Raw genomic sequence first — 22,111 nt, 5'->3', positions numbered from 1 at the left:
CTGTCTGGGGCACTTGACTTAAGTATGCTTCCACTGGGTCTGAACTTAAACCTCATTTTGAAAAGACCTGTCTTACTCTAAGAGTTAAAATTTTAAACAAATTTAATATATCTAGAGAAATGTGTCCTCTAGCAGTCCATGGCACTTACAATATTGTTCTTCAGCACCGCAATTCAAATACATCAATTTTTCTATTGTCTTCCTTTTCCAATGTCCAACTTTCACATGCAGCTGAGGCAATTGAAAACGCCATGGCTTGGGTAAGGCTCACTGTAGTTCTCAAAGCAGCATCCTTGTGTTTTTTCAGCCCTCTAAAGAGATCTTGTGCAGCATATTTATCCAACAGCTCTTCTGATCTAATGCGTCCAGGAGCATTGATTGTGAATCCAATCAAGACAAAAGCCTTGACAACTTCAATGTTTTCTCCATTTATCATGATGTACCTACGATTAGAATTGTGAGGATGTTTGAATTCTTTATATTGAGTTGTCATCCACATTCATCAACAAGTGATTCAAGTCCTCCTCACTTTCAGCAAGGATGGTTGTGTTATTTGCATGTTATAAGTAGTTAATAAGTTTCTTCCCATTGTGATGCCATATTCTTTTCCATATAAGGCAGCTTCTATAATTATTTGCTCAGCATGTGTATTGAACAAACATAGTGAAGGGATACAGCCCCGGGGCACACCTTTCCCAATTTTGAACCATACAGGATCCCCTTGTTCTATTCATAGAACTAACTCTTCATCCATGTACAAGAGCATCATGAGTACAATGAAGTGTTCTCAAATTCCCATTTTTTAAAGTTTTCTATAGTTTATATGCTCTTCACAGCTGAATGATTTTGCATAGTCAATAAAGCACAAGTAAGCATCTTTATGGTATCTTTATGGTATATCTGCTTAGAGCAAAGATCCATCTGACATCAGCAATGGTATCCCTTGTTCTGAATCCTCTTCTGATTCTAGCCCGAATGCTTGTCAGCCCTGTCAATTTACTTCTGGAAACATTGTTGGATGATCTTAAGCAATATTTTACTGGCATGTCATATCAATGAAATTGTTTTATAGTTTGAGCATTCTCAGGTAATTTTTCTTTGGAATGGAGATGAATATGAATCTCATCTGGTCAGGTGGCCAAGCACCAGTCTTCTTAAGTCTCTAGCATAGATAAGTGGGTGCTTCCAGTGCTTCATAAACATGCTGAAATATTTCAATTGGCATTTCATCAATTCCTGGAGCCCTGTTTTGGTAAATGTTTTCAGTCCTGCATTAAGGTCTTCCTTCAGCACCATTGGTTCTTGCTTATATGTTGTCTCCAGATGGTGGAATGTCAACTTTTTCTTTTTGGTGAAGGGGTTCTTGTCTGGACGGGAGCAGGTAAACAAGGGCTGAGCACCCCCACCAGATCAGAAGCAAGCCAGAAAGATGGCGCCAGACAGGACAGCCGATACCAAGAAGTGAGACCAGCTGTTCCCAGTACAAATGAAGCTGCAAGAAGTCTACAAACAATTCTCAGCGTGGCCAGACCCTATCTTCCAATTGACACACATTCCGGTCATTCTCTACCATGCCTCTAAAAGCCCGCATCCCAGACTGCTGGGTGCGACTTCCCTGGACTACTTGCTAGCCCACGGAACCTTGTCTGGGGACTTCTCTTCTAATAAAGAGCTGTTGCAGCTTCTCTAACTTTTTCTTTCTTTCTTTGTTCCCATGCCTCTGTTTACCTCTCATTTTTGTATATTCTTTCCTTCTTCTCTTGAGGTTTCCTACATCATGCAATATTTTGCCTAATAAAACTTTTAAGATTGCTACTTGAGGTTTGAATTTTTTTCTTCAGTTCTGTTTCATCCATACCGAGCTTCTTTTTTGTTTTTCGATTTCCTTGTCTTTTCACATTTCCTTATGATATTTTCCTTTGTCATCTAGAGTGACGCTTGGAAATTTTCCAATCAGTTCTTTGACGTCATCCTTTCTTCCATTTGTTTTGCTACTCTGATAAAGAGCAAGGTTCAGTCTCTTCTGACATCACTTTAATATTTTTTTCTTTTTTTCCTGTCTTTTTAATGACCTTTTACTTTCTTCATGAATGATGATTCTGATGTTATCCCACACCTCATCACGTTTCCTGTCCTTAATATTCAATGTGTCATATCTATTCTTGAGATGGTCTCAAAATTCAGGTAGGATAGACTCACGGTTGTATTTTGGCTCCAGTGGATTGTTATAATTGTCTTCAGCTTTATTCTGAACTTACACATGAGCACATTGATGGTCTTGTCCCTAGTCGGTCCTTAGTCTAGTTTTAGCTGCTGCTATTGATCTCCTCCAGCTTGTCTTCCCACAGATGTAGTTAACTTGAATGCTGTGCATCCCATCTGGGGAAGTCCATGTGGATAGTCACCTTTTGTGTTATTGAATAAAGATATTTGTTGTGAACAAATCATTGGTCTTGCGAAATTCTATCAAGTGGTCTCCAATTTATTTCTATCACCAAAATTATATTTTCCAACTGCTGTTCCTTCCTCTTTGTCTCCAACTTTTGCATTCCAACCATCAATAATTATACAGCATTGTACTTCATGATTGATTTTGCAATGTATTTTTTTATTATGAATGCAACATCATTTTTCTTGGTTGTGTTGCTCCTGGCTGTAGGAGGTGGTCGGCTGGTCAAGGTGTTTATTGATGGGTGACTAATTAGTCTCCTGTGCCTCTGTTTACCTTGCAGCTAAAAGCGTTGTGAGATAACTTAGTTATTTATGACCTCTTTAAGATTCTCTGGAAACCTGCATGTCATTGTGCTTATCTTAGAATATAGTGCTGCTGTTATTATTCAAATGTTTATACAGTGTGCCTAGTTAAGTAATGTTTACATAGCTAAGAGGTTCAGAATGTTTTTTTTTGTTTTGTTTTTTATTATTAATAAATCTTTTTATTGGGGCTCATACAACTCTTATCACAATCTGTACATACATCAATTGAGCAAAGCACCCTTATACATTCATTGCACTCGTCATTCTCAAAATTCACCTTCCACTTGGGTTTCTGGAATCAGCTAGGTTTCCCTTCTTTTTTTCCCCATCCCCCTCCCTCCCCGCTCACCCCTTCACCCTGGTCCCTTAATAGTTTATAAATAATTATTATATCTTATCTTACACTGCCTGGCATCTACCCCTCACCACCTCCCCATTGCCCATCTCCCAGAGAGGAAGTTATACATAGATCTCCAAGATCAGTTCTCCCTTTCTACACCCCCTTCCATTCTGGTGTCGCCACTCCTACCGCGGGTGTTGAGGGGTTCGTCTGCCCTAGATTCCCTGTGTTTCCAGATCCCTACTGCACCGCTGTACATCCTCTGGTATAACCAGGTCTGTAAGGTAGAATTGGGGTCATGATAATTGGGAGGGGAGGAAGAGTTCAGGAACTAGAGGAAGGTTTTGAGTTTCATTGTTGCTACACTGAACCCTGAGTGACTCATCTCCTCCCCACTACCCCTCTGCAAGGGATGTCCAGCTGTCTACAGATGGGCATTGGGTCCCCATCACACACTCCCCATCATTAGTTCTTTAATATTCACTTTTTAATCATTCCCTTGTAAGAAGAGCATAAAAACCAAGCTTTGAATATACTCGGTACTTCAGTCCATCAGACTGTTGTCCTCCCAATCCCATGCTTTGTAAATGTCGCTTTCTTTTCCTTTCTTCAACACGCCTTTGTTCAGATGCAGCTTGATGCAAGATAGCCGGTCTATCACCCGCACCTGGCATAGTAAATTGTATGATTTTGTGATTCAAAATGGCGATTACCTTCCATTTCAGCTCATTATTGCCTTGGATATCAATCTATTATGTTTCATATACATTTTGACAACTTCCAATTTTCTTAGATTCATACATGGAATTTCCAAGTTCCCATAATTAGCATATATTTGCAGCTTTTTTTCCTTACCTTGAATCATGCCTCTTCAGCAAAAGAAATTTCCAAAGACTCCACTCTATAAGCTTTACCCAACTCATGTCACCACATCCAACTCTACTCTAATAAACAACTCCTCCATGTCCTACTTTAAATTGTGTCATCTTCTCCATAAATCTCTCTATTTTAATAATTAAAACAGTTATAGTTCTGCTCTACAACATAGTGCTTCAGTTTTATATCTGTTTTATCTTTAAAATGTAGTTCTCAAGGGATAATATACATATTGTTTTAGAATTAATCTTAAATACTAAATCAACTTTGTATTGTATTTTTGTAGGAGTATCGTATAATTCCACATTATGCAAACAAAAATCGTCACAACCTGACCAAGAGACAATATGATAAAACCAAAACTTATAGATGATGTCAAGAATTTCATTAGACTTGAATTTACACTCAGTGCCTAGGAAGAAACCAAAAGAAATATTATGTTGTATGGGGGAGGGAGGATGGGACAGGGAGGGAAAACAATGAGAATCTGCTATTAAGGGGTCAACTAAAAAATGTATGAATTGTGATGAGATCTATAAGAGCACTCAATAAAAGTATTTAACAAAAAAGAAAAAGTAAATGGTTACATATGACAATGCCTTAAACAAAAATCGTGCTAAAGTTAAAAGTTTGAAAATTAAATATGTCACTATGAAGACTAAGGTGTGACTGAATATACTGTCTTTAGCTGGGTTCTGTAGAAAATCAAAACAGGTGATGCTTGTATATTATTCCATCCATCAGTTCTGACTCATAGTAACCCTACGCACAACAGAACTAAACACTACCTTGTCCTCTGGCATCTTCAGGATTATGATGTTTGAGCTCATTGTTGAGCCATTGTGTCAAGCCATCTCCTAGATGTCTTTTTTGTTTTGATGGCCTTCTCATTTACCAAGCATGTACATATTAAAGTACATAAGATGAAGTCTCCATTCCTTTGCTTCTAAGGATCATTCTAGCCTACTTCTAAGATAGATAAGCTTATTATTCTGGCAGTGTAGTTTTAATATTCTTTATCAATGCTGTATTTCAAATGCTTCATTTCCTCCCTCCCCCCAGTCTTTGTTATTCATTGTTCAACATTCACATGTATAGGAAGCAATTGGAAATGACATGTCCAGAGTCAGGTGGACCCTAGGCTTCAAAGGGGTATCCTTTCTCTTCAACACTTTAAAGAGTTCTTGTGCAGTAGATTTGCCTAGTGATTTTATATTTACATCTGTTTCTGTATCTACAACTATATCTCTGTAAAGTTAGGCATCCTTATCAAGAAAATGAATTACATCGTTTTAGAAATGGGCAAGTCCAGTCAGAATCTAAGCAGGTTCTAAATCTGTGGGTCAGTTAAACTGGAAGCTCTTCTTGGTTTGAGTACCTTCAGAGAATGATGAATCCAAAATTGGTGGGAAACCCACAGGCTGATGACTGCAGAGAAGAATACATACAAAATCCACAAGCTAGATAGCATATAAGATGGCAGGCGACTGATTGCTTATGGGGTAGACATTGAATATGCCCTGCCATTGTCTCAACTCAAAAGAATCAGAAATCAATTGGCCAGATACAAGACTCAGGCCCAGTAAAAGGTAAACAAGATTATAAACAGGGTCTGTTTGTGTCAGAAGTAGGCTGTACCTTTGAACAAACTTCAGGGATGTGACTTACGTAATGGTGTTGCATTCCACCTTAAACTACATACAACCGATCGGCTCATCACTGCGGATCCCATTATGTAGTTGCTTACATTATGTTATGTCTCAATATGTCCTTGAATGTCACAACATTGGGAATCTTGTACTAACTATGTTGATATAAAATTTACTATTACATATGCTTTGGTATTTCCAATCACCTCATATGCATGTGAAAGATGAACGATGACCATGAAAGGTAAGATATTTGACATATTTGAATTCTGGATTTGGAAAGGGATTTTGAATATATCACTGAGTGCCAGAAGAAGGAATAAATCTCTCTTGGAATAAGTACAGCCAGGGTGGTCCTTAAATCAGAAGAGTGGGACTTCATCTTGTTTCATATACGTTGGGTGTTTTCTCAGGAAGGAAAAATAGAGGGTCAAGGAAAAGAAAACCGCCTCAGGAGACCTTACTGACACACAATTGCAACAGTAGGCTCAGGCATGACAATCATTGGGAACAGTAGTCATTCCCTTTTACATAGGATCATTGTCATTTGAAACCAACTCAATGGTAATTTACAACAATTTTCTCTTATAAACTTAATTCAGTAAGAACTTGAGGTAGTTCAATGCCGGCCTTTTATATTTCTAAGTTACTCCATGTACAATCACCTTTAACTCTAAGGACCCAATCAAACCTTGAATGTTTTATGCAACAGCCATTTCTTAGGAGACTCTGATTCTTATTTTTTTCCAGCCTAGCAAAAATTATGCTCAGAATATTAATTATAAAGCCATAGATATAAAAACAATCAACACTTTGAGGAAATTTGTTTCATTTTTCTCTGAGAAACGATGGCTTTAAATCCTAGTAGCTTACCTCCCTGCTCCGAGATTTTAATCTCCAGTTTGGAACACATATTTAAATTAGTGACTTTCAGCTTTCAAACATATTTTCATACAGGGTGGTCAGTTAAGGCAACTTAGATAGCAATACCAAAAGTCAAAATTACCTGTCATATGTAAATTTGAAATATGTGTTTAATCTGTGTTTTCAGAAGGCAGAAATCATTTACTACTAAATCTTAACACTGATATAAAATTACCTGGTATAAAATATATTTAGAGTTCATTGCTTTCAACAATTTGAACATTGATGATTTTACTTTAATTTTTAACAAGCAAATAAAATAATCACTACAAAACAATACTGTAAGATTATGGAATAGGTAGAAATAGTTAAACACATCTGTTTTCTTTTTTGTTCTTTTCTTATAATTTTACTGCCTTTTGTTTATATGTTTAATTTGACCTTGATAACTTTAACTATCTAAACTATTGATGTAGAAAAGCTCTGAAATAAATAAATATGCTTTGCAATAAAATTGATGCTTAATTGAATTTCTTTTAAGTAAATGCATCATCTTTCTGTGAGAAAAAAATTCTCAATTTTTCTGCTTTTTATCTAGGAGCTATAAAATAAAGAAATCTATAGAACACAGTTTTCACATGAACATTTTTCAAATCCTTTATTTTAAAAAGATAATTCTAATATTTGTAGAAATGATTAATTACAGAAATAAAAGAGACCTTTTGGAATATACAATGCCTAATTAATCTTGCTAATAATTATGTCTTTTAGCTCCATGAGTAAATGCTTTTTAATAAATCAAGGTGAGGATATCAATGATGAACAAATTGGAAACACTAGCAATGAAGCATTACATGATAAATTAAAAGGACAGATTTCCATACATGCCATAATTATATCCAGAAATGTAACAAAACAATGAAAATATATTTTACATATTAATTTTCCAAAGTGAATGCAAACCTTATGGAAGAAATGATTATTATAGAGAACATTATATCTGCATATAAATTATACATATGTCTAAATGTAGTTATATAAACATAGAAACATTTATTTTTCAAAGTGAAAAATGCTAATCTTTTGTTTCTTGAAATAGCCTACATATAGTTCTATGTAGTTCAGAGGGCATATCTCTAACCCTTGCCTCAAGAGTTATCTTGTATTTATATCATATCATAATGGCAGTTTGGTGTTCTCAGAGGACTAAAATAATGTTATTCTAATGTTCTTTGAGTTTGGGGAACAAAAAGAAATCTGAAGGGGCAATATCAGGGGTGTTGGATGGATTAGTGTACTGTTTCTCACTTATATAAGTACTAAATTACTTATACTACTAAAACTGACTTATGCGTATACATGTATTTATGAATATATAAATATATAAAAACTAAAATTTTTCAAGTGTATTATTTATATAATGATATGTAATTAATTACATAAATAATTTAAGGTACAAAATGAAGCTCAATATCTAAGTTACATTGTGAATCTTTCTAAATATATTGTCTAGAGATATTATTATTTTTAAAGCTACAAATGTTTTAGCATGTCTATTCTTTAGCATTGAATTTAATTTGTACATAGCACCTTCTCCTGTCACTTACTCAGTGTTTTGACTCACATGATTGTCTCATTGAATCTCAAAATTACTCTTATTTTTCCACAATGTTCAAAGCTGTTATTTTTCCAATTAAAAACTAACTTCAAATCCATGTTACCCTTTAGGTACTTACTACTCTATTTCTTTTTATGTCCAAAATAGCCAGAAGAGATTTCTTTACTCAGTTTCCAAACCTTCCTTCATTCTCTCATGAGACTTTTATAATAGGATTTTGGATTCATATTTCAATAAAATATTTTATGCCATTAATGACCTAGTACTGCTTGACTGAACAAGATTTTAGAAGGAAAAATATCTTGATTTTCATAATAGTGATATCACACAAGATCGGTCCTTTTGTGGTTGACTACTTTCACTCAGCATGACATCCTCCAGGGTTATTCCATTTGTGACCTGTTTTGTAGATTCATATTTATTTTTTAGCATTGAGCTATACTATTGTGTATGTACCATAGTTCATTTATAATTTCTTCTACTGATGGGTAACTAGATTCTTTCCAATTTATTGCTATCATAAACAGTAATGTAATGAACATCTCACTACCATTGAGTTGATTGCAATTCCTAGTGTCCCTATAGGACAGGGTAGAAGTGTCCCTGTGAGTTTCTAAGATTGCAATTCTTTACAGGAGAAGAAAGGCCTTCTTTTTCCCGAGGAGTGCCTGGTGTGTCTGAGCGGCTGACCTTGATATTCTCAGTCCAATCTATTTGTGTCACAACCCTTATTTTTCTAGGATATATACCAAGCAGAGGGATTGCTTGGTCACATGGCTTCTTTTTCCATCTTTTTATGCATTCACCACACTGTTTTTCAGAGTGGTAGCGTCAGTTTGCAGTCCTACAAGTAATGTATGAAGCATCTTGTCTTTCTAGTCCTAGTATACTATTTCCTTTACTGTTTTATTTTTTACTTTTCTGTTAAATCTGGGTGAGATGATCTTTCATTCTTCTTTTGGTTTGCATCACTCTAATGCTGAAAGCCTATGTTCATATATGTGTTGGCCACTTGAATGTCTTTTTTGGTGAAGTATCTGCGCATGCCAATTTTGTATTGAATTATTTATCATTTTATTGTTAGGGTACTAAAGTTTTCTATACATTTGAGAGGTTAGTCCCTTGTTCAAAATGTCATCACCAATTTTTTTACCCCCACAAATTTGTGGGCTCTTTCTTACACTTTTAGTGAAATCTTTTGATGCTCACTATGGTCCAATTTTTAGAAGATCTCTTGCACCGAGTTTGTCTTGTGAACTGTATGGTTTCCTAAATGATTGATATCTTTCTAAAATGTATTAGGGACTATATTTTCACTGATGATCTTTGCTTAAAATCATTTTATTGGGGGCTCATGCAATGCTTATCACAATCCATACATACATACATTGTGTCAAACACATGTGCACATTTGCTGCCATCATCATTCTCAAAACATCTGCTTTCCCCTTGAGCCCCTGGCGTCATTGATGATCTTTGTCGTACTAGGTTTGATATTCACAATTTTTATCCACCAGTAATGACGTTCGTTTGTAAAGCAGGAATACATTTTCCTTTGTCAGATTTTATAATCATAGTAGAATGCTCGCTGAGCCACATAACATTTACACTTATCTAGAAGGGTGTTGTGGGGAGGCACTTATGCATTAGACATGCAAGGACAATGACAACTAGTCTGGTAGTTTATGTCCATTAGCTAATTAGAGGAAATTATTGAGTAATATTAATAGTTAGAGGAAGAGGTCTCTAAATGTCCATTTTGCTGGCCTTCCTTTTTCATAAAGCAAAATATTTAATTTTTCATATTAAATGATGTAATTTCTTTTAAAATGAAGACTTAATCACATTGCATTCAGTTAAAAATGTTTTGGACTGTTTATTTTTTTAAAATAAGTTAGAATTAGTATTCTTCCTCTGAAAAATATCTACTCCCAACTTTCTAAGGGCCAATATTCACCCTTGTGTTGTTTTTTTTCTGCATTGATACATTTACTCATTTCAATGTCTCTAAAATGTCCAAACATTTCTTCATCCTTTATTTCACTTCCTGACCCATGAGGAGTTTATTCGTTCTGGATTCTGTGTGTTGAGAGCTCTTGCCTGTACAGTGTACTTGCTTTGGTCTAGCCGATTTGTAATATAGAACTGGGGTCATGATAGTGGGGGGAGGAAGCATTAAAGAGCTAGAGGAATGTTGTGTGTTTCGTCAGTGCTATACGGCACTCTGGCAAGTTTATCCCTTCCTTGTGACGTTTCGGTAAGGGAATGTCCAATTATCTACAGGTGGGCTTTGGCTCTCCATTCTGACACCACCCACTCCACCCGTTTGCTTTGAAATGGTTGTTTGCTTTGGATCTTCTAATGCCGGATATCTGATTCCTTGGACACCTGGTGATCACACAGGTTGGTTTGTTTCTTCCATATTGTTTTGTTGTTTCCCTGCTAGATAGCTACTTGTTTAACTTCAAAATTTAAGACCCCAGACACTATATCTTGTAATAGCTGGGCACCATCAGCTTTCTTCACCACATTAACTTATGCACCCATTTTGTCTTCAGTGATTGTGTCAGGAAGGTGAGCATCACAGAATGCCAGGTTATTAGAACAAAGCATTTTTGTGGTGAGTGAGTACGTTAATAGAGGCCCATTGTCCAGCTTCTACCTTAATACTTAACCTATAAATATATGTACATAGACCTATATCCCTATCATTATCTATTAATATATTTATATGTATACATGCCAATGTTTATACCTCTATAAATGTCTTTTGCCTCCTAGTTCTTCCCTCTATTTCTTTTTACTTTACTCCTCTCCCACTATAATGGTCAACCTTCATTTGACTCTTAGTAATACCTCTCAGCTACATTGCACTTGATCCAACCGCACCAGGCATTCTATGCCGTTTGCACCATTGATATTAGATCTTTTGTTGTTCCCTTGTCCCTGGATTTACTGGCTCCCCCATGGCCCCCCAGACAGTCTCTGTTTTCTCCTCAGGATTGCTTATTGTACATTATATAGAGGCATAAATAGTCCTAGGTTTGTTTGCTGACCCTTACATATTTTTTTTTCTGATTGGATCTGATCCAGTGCCAAGCCCTACCCCTTAAGCCAAAAGTCTATTTTCAGAATTCCTTGAAGGACCAGACCTCAACCTGGTGTGCCAAGCCTTGAGGGCGACACATCAGCATAAAGTAGTGAACTAACAGAAAGGTCTGTGGCGCCTGCACTTATCTAGCTAAATTGACACTCTCCCCAGAATAATGCATTAAAGAGGACAACACTGAAAAAACAGCCTGGGAACAGTGGCGGGTCTGCCCAGAACACATGAGAGCAAGCTAAGAGGGAAAGAGAGAGAGAGCACGTGAGAAGTGGACAGCATCCTGGCCCAACAAGCTTTGAGGACAACAATTCCAATAAGAGCAGCTGATACACAGAGAGGACCATAGCGGCCACCTCACCACAAAGTCCCCTTACTGACCTACAGTGCTATTGGGGGTGGGGGTGGGGCAGCAATGGAGACACAATGCAGTGTGACAATTGTGTCAGGTCAGAACTTGCCCGCCCCCACCTTCCCCATGCACATACCAGGGTATAACAGGAAGGGAGTGCAAGAGAGCAGCAGGGGGAGCAAAGCCACAACACTGGTTTTTAACTCTTAACTATTTGACTTTTAATTCCCAAGGTAAATCTTGATATCCTTTTAATATACAAAATATCAGTTGCTTCTTGCTTGGTAACTCATATTATTAAATTATTTTGGCAATCACACCATCATGTTCACATACTTAATAGTCACATAGCACACATATAGATTTCTAACCACTAAAACTCCTGGAAGTGGTATATATTCAAAGAGTTTGAGTAATGTTAAAAATAGAATAAAATAGTTCATATACATGAAAATAAATCAATGTTCCTTTTACATTTCACTATATAATGATATGTACAATTATCTTATTTAATTGATCTATAAATGATTTATATAAAATACAAATTTAATATAAGATAATACTTGTTTTCCTGCTAAAATTTTTCTGCTAGCACTACAAAATTGATGCCTTTGGGGATCAAGCATAATCGAGATGGTGTCGCTGGTAGCCTCTTGAATGTAAATTCATATTCAAGTAACATTTTCCAATGTACACACTCTCTTTCAGAATATACAAATGTGTTGGTCAGAAAAAAACATATCTTCTCTGAGTCCTACCCATGATGCATGCACTTCTGACTGTAAACTAAAGGTTTTTGATTATATTTTTTAAAACTGACTTTATAACCTGCTGCATCACTTGCTATTCAAAGCTGATGAAAGCAGTGATGTGATCTTTAGTAGCAACAAGCAAACCCTTCTGAACACCTTAGAAGAATAATTAATTATCAATCCTGGAAAATAATAAAAAGAGAAATATATATTTCAGAAAGGATCTTATAAATTTTCTAGATGAGAATTATTTGATGTATCACAGTGACTATGTCCTAGAATATTTAAACACTTCACAGCAATATGAGTTGCTTTTGTATAGAATTGGGAACACCAAGAAAATGTTAAATTTCACCACAGTGTTATATGTCCCTGTGATATGGATATTTCCTATTTTTATCTCTAAACACTATCATATTTACTAAGGGTGGAGAGGAAAGCGGCTTTTCATGAAATGTGTTTTCAGATGATAAATATCTATGAAAGTATTATAAAAATTTGGGACTATTAAATACTATATTTGTTTGAAAGAAATATTTTAGATACTGACATTTTAACTAATTTGTCCTTGCAGTATAAACCTGTTAACTGTCACTTAGCTTATATATTTCTTCATTTGAATCCACAACTCCTATGTTCAGTGTTATTCTTAAAGTAATTGTGGAGATATCATTACTGATGTAGGGGATAGTCTTAAACAATTTGCTAGTACAAATGCTGCTGCTTGTTTATAAGAGATGACCTTTATATGAAATATTCCTCTATAGAAAAATAGGAGCTTTTGTCCTTTCTTAATATTTTCATACTTCACTGAAAAGACTAGGTTAACACGTCTTTGACTCCAAATTATTAATAATTTAAATCTAATCCCTCAATCTTCCACAGTATTAAAATGAAAAAAATAATTCTATTAACATTAAAATATTAAATAAGTTCTCAAAATACACCATAAAGGATGTATTCTACATATTCTAATGTATTGTTCTATTTCATTTTTGTCAAAAGCCTGCTACTCACACATCTTCTCCACAAAGATTAAATAGTATAATTCAAGAACAATGAACATTGCATTTTTACAGATTACTAAAACAGAAAGCTCAGAATATCTGCTCTCAAAAATTGATTACTTTAAGTATTGCCAAACATGCTAAAATATCTTATTCAAAATCTTGGTTTACACAACTATCAGATAGCTTAACCTTAACTTGATTTTAAAACTCCTAATTCAAATGTCTATCAATCTGGGTCAAAAATAATAATTTACTTAGCTAACTAATGTGAGAGCTATTTTTTAAATCTTTGGTGATTACATTTCAAAATACTAGAGTTAGAGAGCTTGTAATATTAAAGGTATTGTGAAAAGTAGGTTTATTGTGTTTTCATTTATATGTGTGGTACATATTAAGTATAAGTGTGATTTCATTAATGTCTGGAAGCTGTATATACATAGCTAAAGAATTTTGTACAGATGTCAAGTTGTCATCGGAGGGATTGTGATAGCTAAGTTTATTGTGGCCAATAAACACATGTGGGGTTAATAAGGTTGTAATTTATTTGAATGGCAAAGAGATAAATGGCTCAACAAGCCTTGTCTTTCTGTCTTTTGCTCTCTGATGATCGGACCAGTGTGTGGCTACCTTAGCTAGTTCTCTGACTCAACTTGCAAGCTACACTACCTGTGGGACACCCAAGTACTGTGTCGCTGTAGTTTGAGGTTCCTTCAAGACCTGCTTCTCCACACTACTCGTGTATATATCATTTGAGCTGGGGCAGTTGGACCCTGTCATCTGGTTGACTGTGACCTGCCCTGCTGTTTGCTGCCTGAGAAGACTCAGCTGTCTGCTTCCTTGACTTGCACCCAGCAGCCCTCATGAATTGAAGGATTGCCAGTGTATAAAATGTCTCACAGAAGAAAGTTGAACTAAGCCATTTGTACTGCTCTGTAGTCTAATTAACTGTTTATTTCTTATGTTCTATCTATCTATCTATCTATCTATCTATCTATCTATCTATCTATCTATCTATCTAAAACCATAAGTGTCCTGGTTTTGTTTCTCTAGAGAACCCTGCCTAACACAGGTATATAACTTTTTGAAGATCCATTTAAGAATTGTAAGCAAATCTATTATAATTAAGATTAATATTTTTGCTGATACAGATTAATTTTTCCTTAATTTGCAGCTGTATATTTATCTTAGCTGTTGTTGCTAGGTGCCATCCCGTCAGTCCCTAACCATAGTGACCCTATGCTCAAGAGAAGGAAGTACTGCCCAGTCCTGCACCAGCCTCACTCACAGTTGTTCCTATGCTTGAGACGATTGTTGTACGCACTGTGCTACTGCATCTCTTTGAGGATCTTCCTTTTTTTTCTTTTTTTGATGCCCCTCTTTTCTATTAAGCATAATGTCCTTCACAGACACCGGTGTCCCCTGAAAACATATCCAAAAATACAAATAAGGAAGTCTCCCTATCCATGCCTCTAAGGAGCATTCCAGCTGTACTTCTTCCAAGACAGATTTGTTTGTCTTCTAGCAGTCCACTGTACTTTCTTCTCCAGCACCATAATTAAAATGCATGGATTTTTCTTGGACCTTCCTTATTAAATAAAAAAGTTTTAGATACATATGAGATGATTGGAATCCATAGCTTGCTACCAGCATATTTTAATCCTCCAAGTAACCTCCCTTCTTATCAACACTTTTAAGAAGTCTTGTACAGTAAATTTTTCCCAATGCAACCCATTCTTTTAACACTTGGCTTCTGCTTCCATATACATTGATTGGTGTTCTCAGCAAGAGAGAATGTTGACAACTTCAATCATTTCTCCGTCTTTCAAAATGATCCCTATTGTTCCGGGTTGGAGGATTTTAGTCTTCTTTACATTGAGTTGCATTCCTTACTGAAGTCTTCAATCCTTGATCTTCATCAGAAAGTGCTTCAAGTTTTCCTCAATTTCACTAAGCAAAGTTTCATATCTCAGGGTATAAGCCTTCCTGCAATTTTGATGTCACATTTTCCCAATTATAATCTAGCATCTTTAATCACTTATCCATTATACAGATCGCACAACTGCTTCTTCATCCACATCCAAGTTCCTCATGTGCAAAATTAAGTGTTTTGGAACCTCCATTCGTCTCAAGATTTTCTGTAGTTTGTTATGCTGTACTTAGTCTGATGCCTTTGCATAGTTGATGGAGCACAAGTGACATCTTTCTGTATTCTATGCTTTCAGCCAAGTTCCATCTGACATCAGAAATGGTATCTTTTATTATATTAGATATTCTCATGCCATAAATATTTCTATATATTTCTATGTGTACATATAACTCAAGTTAAATCCTTTGTAAAACCCTAAATTAGACCTACTGCAACAGCTGGCACTGCATTAGCAGTCCAATTCCTACTAGACAGAATCACTAGGGTGGTGCTGATTGCTGACACATTCAAGTTATTATAATCATTTTTACAAGACAAGTAGAAAAGAAATCAAGTTAATCAAACAAAACTGACGTTTTTATTCGCTTTCAGAAAATAAGATTTATGATGAACAATGAGTGTTAGTGGATTAAGATTTATGAAAAATTTCTGAGGAATATGAGGAATAACAATGCAAATAATGAGGAACTTATAAGGGATAATATGATTATGAGGAATACGGGGGCTTGACTTGATAGCAGCACATTTGGTTGGCTTTTATAATTAACAAATTGAATTACCCTTTCTACTCGGTTCATAGTATTCATGGCAAGACTTGATTTTATATTCATTTTGTTATTATTTTGCTCCTTTACCGTATATTCAATCCCATTACCATTCTACAAATCTAAACACGTCTTATAATCTTAATGTACATCCTTACAATAACTATCATGTATATTTAGATGTGCATTCCAATATTCAAATGAATAATGTGTCATAGCCATATGCTTGAACTAGAGGCGTTTCTGGATGGCATAACCCGTTAAATGCCCAACAAATAACTGACAAGTCTGTGGTTTGAATTCACTTAGGATTAGTTCAAAAGAAAATCCTAGATGCACTTTCACATGGTTTTAAAAAAAGGATGTCAAAGTTTGTTCTAGCTCATGGTTGCCTCATGTACTATAGAGTAGAGATACTTCCTGACATTTTCTTATCTGAAATCTTTCTACACATATGTTGCCAGGTCTGTTTTCCCTAGCAACATTCAGAGCCATTATAAACTCTATCAAGAAATATGCTACTCTGGTTGTTATGTGTTGGAGTAACCTTGATGACAACTGGTAAACTGGAAGTTTAAACAAATCATATTACAATGTTGACTCACTTTTAATTTTTTCTATTTTCCTCATTAGTACTATATTTCAAAACCCATCCAAGTTCTCTAATAAATCTATTTTATTAATATATTTTTAATTCCAGCCACCAGTAAATATGAATGAATCTTGATTACACATTTTATTAATTCCAGATTGAGGAAGTTGATGAAATTCTTCAATGGGAGTCCTCTTGGCATTAGAAATCGGTGTGTCCATTTGAATGACAGTCATTGACCGGCCCTCCTTATACACATTTTTATATTATCTTTTCACTCATGATGCTGTGCTCCCAGAGAGATTGTGGTTGTTGTATTTTTAACAATAAATGTCATACAATTTTTCTCTAAGTAGTCACTAGTGGAATTTTTCATGTCAAGTGATCAACACTGGTCAATTTCTGCTCATTAATGCCTAGGTTTATATTGATGAAGACCATCTAAAAATGGTTAATGGAATACATTGACAGGAAGCAGCCAGAAGTTCAGGCTGGATTCAGAAGAGGACATGGAACAGGGAAATCATAGCTGATGTCAGATGGATCTTATTTCAAAGTAGAGAATACCAGAAAGATGTTTGCTTGTGATTTATTTACTATCCAAAGACATTCAGTTGTGTGGACCATCATAAAGTACAGATAACCTTGAAAAGAATGGGAATTACAGAGAACTTCATTGTCTTCATTTGAAACTTGTGCATGGATTAAGACGCAGTTGCATAAAAATAACAAGGAAATACTATTTAGTTTAAACTCAGGAAAAGTGTGCATCAGGGTTGTACGCTCTCGCTATAATCATTCAATCTGTGTGCTGAGCAAAGGAGCAGAGAAGCTGGAACATATGAAGAGGTTGGCAACATAAGGTTGGAGGAAGGCTTGTTAACAACCTGTGATATGCAATGACACAATCTTGCTTGTGTAAAGTGAGGAGGACTTGAGCTACTTCCTGATGAGGATCAAAGATTTCAGCCTTCTTTATAGATTACACTTCAGTGTAAAGTAGACCGAAATGCTCTCACCTGGCCAATAAACAGCATCATGATAAATGGATAAAAAGTTGAATTTACCACCAATTCTGTCTTGCTTGCTTCCATAATAAATACTCAGGAAGCAGCACTTTCATTGGGAAAATCTGCTGCACAAGACCTCTTTAGAGTATGGAAAGTCAAGGATGTTACTTTGAGGACTACGTTGCACCTGACCCAAGCCATGTTATTTTCCATTGCCTCATACGCATGTGAGTGTTCGATACTGAATAAGAAAAAAAACGTAGAAGATTTGATACATTTGGATTGTGGCACTGAGAAACATGTAGAAAGTATCATGGACTGTTAAAAGGACAAACTGATCTGTCTTTGAAAAAAAAAAGTCCCGGATGCTCCTTAGAGGCTAGGATGGGGATACTTTGTCTTACATCCTTTGGGCATATTGTCAGGACCAATTACTCCCTGGAAACGTGCATCATACTTGGTAAATGGAAGGGCAGCAAAAAAGAGGAAGGTCCTCAAGGAGATGGATTGCCACAGTGGGTTCAACAAAGGGCTCAGACATAGGCAACTTGTGAGGATGGTGCATGGCCTTGCATTGTTTCCTTGGTTGTTTCTAAGGTTGCTAGGGATCAGAATCAATTTGATGGTACCTAACAATAATAACCATGCCCATACTATACAACACAATGTATTCTATTTCATTTCAACAGCTTTAATATTCTTAGATTTTTAATTTGCACATTCTATATCCAAATTATTACTGGTTGTTTACAGGATTTTTTTCTCATTTTGAGTTGTACCACATTTAACAAGTGATTATGATACACACATTTGAGTACTGTAACTCAGACAGCTGAGATTACTACTTGCAATAGAATCATAACATAGATCTAAGAGTGACCAGACCTATATGAGGTCATGTGGACCTAGATTGTTAAATAATGCAAACACTAAAAGTTGGAATCTTCCCAAAGTTAGAAATTGACCAAGATTTTATTGTGATCGCATCCACAGCCAATGAGCAATCTACAGATTGACAGCTAGTGGAAACTGTTTATACCAATCATCTTCTTATTGGTAACAATGCAGAATAACTATAAGCAAAGTATAAAATTGAGAGTTTGAGGTTTACTCTGTAAACATCCAATAAGCCTGTGAACTGACCACATATTTACCTGTATGTTGTGTGGAATAACATTGAAAAGCTGGATTTCCAGACTATGCCATCATGATCACACATAAACTGTACATAGTTGAAGAGACAGTGGTTTTAAAACTACAAGGGAATACTGTGTGGTGTAAAATCAGAAAGGGTGTTCATCAGGGATACATCATTTTACCATATATATTAATTATTTATACTGAACAAATAATTCAAGGTGATGGGCTAAATGAAGAAAATTGCAGCAAGACTAGAGGAAGGCTTATTAACAGACTGGAATATGCATCTGGTACATCTTTACTTGCTGAAAGCAAGGAGGTCTTGGTGCATTTGCTCATGAAAGTCAAAGACTATAGTCTGCAGTATGAATTGCAACTCAATGCAAAAATATGTAAATGATGTCACATGAACCAATATATAGCATTATGATAAATGGGAATTGAATTTGTCCAAGATTTTATTGCATTTGGCAACTCAGTCAATGTTCACAAAGCAGCAGTCCAGAAATCAAAGTATTATATTACATCTTCTGTACAAGATCTTGTTACAGTGTTGAAGAGCAATGACAACACTTGAAGGACTAAGATGCACCTGACCCAAGCCATCACATTTTCAATAATCTCACACACTTGTAAAATTTGGACAATTAAGGAAAACCGAAGAAGATTGAAGCATTTAAGTTCCTGTATTCGCCAAGAATATTGGAAATGCCACTGGACCACCAGAAGAACACAAACAACAAGAAGTATCGGCAGTAACCTCAGAAGATGGCTTCACAAAAATCGTGTTTAACCACCCCACCAAAAAAGATGCACTCAATCATCAAATGTATCAAGAGCTCGTACGGTTGCACTTGAAGCAGCAGGCAAGCATGACTCAACCATAACGGTGATAACAGGAAATGGTGACTATGACAGTAGTGGAAATGATCTGAACAACTTCACTGAAGTCTCCATGATGATACAGAGAAAAAGTCCAACATGCTGCCACTTTACTGAGGAATTTTGCAGGCTGTTTTATAATTTCCCTAAGCCTCTAGTTGTGATGGCAAATGGCCCAGCTGCGGGGATCTCCATCACCCTTCTTGGGCTATTTGATAGGGCACCGTTTCATACCCCTTTTAGTCATTTGGGTCAAAGTCCAGAAGGATGCTCCTCTTACATGTTTCTGAAGATAATGGGCTCAGCCAAGACAGCCGAGACGCTCATTTTGGGGAAAAATACAAGAGCAAGAGAAGCTTGTGCTCAAGGACTTGTTACTGAAGTTTGTCCTCAGAGCACTTTTCAAAAAGAAGTTTGGACCAGGCTCAAAGTACATTCAAAGCTTCCATCAAATGCCATGAGAATTTCAAAGCAGCTTATAGGAAATACGGAGAAAGAAAAGCTGCATGCTATTAATTCTGAAGAATGCCGTGTCCCCCAAAGCAGGCGGCAGTGGGAAGAAAGTGCAAATGCAGTCAGGAACTTCTTATCTAGCAAAGCAAAACTGTAACAACAGCTACAACCAAGTCGTGTACATCAAAGGAAGGGGTGTGATATTCTGATTTCTCATATTTTGAACTAAATAGACTAATGTATTTATTTTGAAAGCAAGAATGAAGAGACTGTTCTCACATGTTATCAAGAGGGATTAATACCTGGAAGAAAACAATACAAGATAAAAAATATCATGCTTGGTAGAGGGTCAGCCAAAAAAAAAAAAAAGGAATACCTTTGATGAAATTAATTGGTACAGTTGCTGCCAGAATAGGCTCAAAAATTGTAGGTAGGCACAGGACCAAATGCTGCTTCCAGTCGTTCTACATAGGATCGCTCTGAGTCAAAATCAACCCGATGACACCCAACAGCCACAGCTAGTTCAGGATCATACAGTGCTGTCATTCAATATTCTGAAGACATCACTTATAAATCTTTCACAAGGCAACAGCAACCAGTGTAGATGATTGAAGGGAAAAATCTTTAGGTGGCTTACATTCTTAATTGGTTTCCGATATTAAATAATACAAATCATATTCAAAATAAAAGACTATTGTACAAAACAACCTATTTGAGTGGAAAATAAAAATGAAAGTAAACACTTAGGTTTTCTCTCATTGAAAGTAAAGCCTCTGAGATCTTATGTTTGGCATTCCCCAAGTGATTCCATAGTTTGTGAAGTTTGAGAGTCGAGGTGCTTGCTCCTTCGGCAAATAGTACTGAATCCCCACCTTCCACACTTTGAGGCCCATGGGAGAGTGTTGATGGCTCGACCACAGGAGCTGATGAAGCAGTGGCTGGCCTGTCTCCCCATCTGAGATAAACAGGCACAAACCTTGTGTTCCCTGACTGAAGTGCAGAAGGCAGCAGTCTGCAAACTTATCAGTTACGTCATGTTCCACACATCTGTGAATAACTGGACTGACATGGTAATGCTTCTTTGCAAACCTTCAAAGAATTGTGCAGTGCCCCATTGTGTTATCCTTTCATGAGTTGCAGGCTACATGCAGGAAAGATATTTAAGCCTGCCTCAAGTTACAGGGTCCCCGAAAGCCTCAACTGCGTCTATGCTGCTTCTTATCTATAAATTCTCATTGCAGCTCATGGCCTTCTCTCCCAAACCCATTAGATTTATAAGATAAGAGCCAGTCTCTATATTATCTTATAGTGAATACATGGAGGGCTTTTTTTTTCTATGTCACACCATATACATCATGAACACATCTGATACTAGAATGTGTGTGGCATAAAGAATTCAAAGCAAAGCAAAATAGACCCTAAAATGAAAGGTTACTAATTTAATGGATTTTAATTTGCAAAAAATGTCCTCTATTTTGTACTGGAGGCTTAGTCCACATATGTAAGATACTTGGTTTTTAACTAGTTAGAAGCACAAGTTTATAATTTTTATTTTCTGATACTCTTTAAAAATAATTTCTTTTAGAGATATTAGTAAAATTTGGTCCCAGTGAGGTGAAGTTTGAAGATGTCCCAAATGTCTGATTTTTCCCCCAAAGTGCTGCATCACTGTGTGATAGTTATATAATTTTATGTCAACTTGAAGATAGATGAAAGTGTAGGGGTGAAGTTCAACTTGTCAATCAGATCAAAGGCTGATACTGTCTTCTGGAAGATATGAGTTTCTTTTAAAGAGGACCCTCGGACTGTCCTCCTCGCTCTTTATGCCTTTCCCTTCCTGCTTCGGAGATGCCAGAGCTCTGTCATGTTTTTGATTAGTTGTTCAACAGAACTGACACACTCTGGCAGGTCTCGGGCATTTGGAGGGCAGGACTTATTGGAAAAGAAGCTATTTTCTGATGCACACGAAGGACTCAAACAGCTGACTGGAAGACAGAAGCTGAATGAAGAGTCCATTACAAC

At 36.2% G+C, this 22,111-nt stretch overlaps 1 pseudogene; it reads left to right on the top strand.

The window, feature by feature from the left end:
• The first annotated feature begins 251 nt into the window (after window positions 1–251).
• LOC142442316 (enoyl-CoA delta isomerase 2 pseudogene) lies at window positions 252–20,246 on the top strand (annotated as a pseudogene).
• The last annotated feature ends 1,865 nt before the right edge of the window (window positions 20,247–22,111 follow it).

Source organism: Tenrec ecaudatus, chromosome 3, assembly GCF_050624435.1.
Source record: "Tenrec ecaudatus isolate mTenEca1 chromosome 3, mTenEca1.hap1, whole genome shotgun sequence".
Taxonomy (NCBI): domain Eukaryota; kingdom Metazoa; phylum Chordata; class Mammalia; order Afrosoricida; family Tenrecidae; genus Tenrec; species Tenrec ecaudatus.
This window is presented reverse-complemented; position numbering and strand designations above follow the sequence as displayed.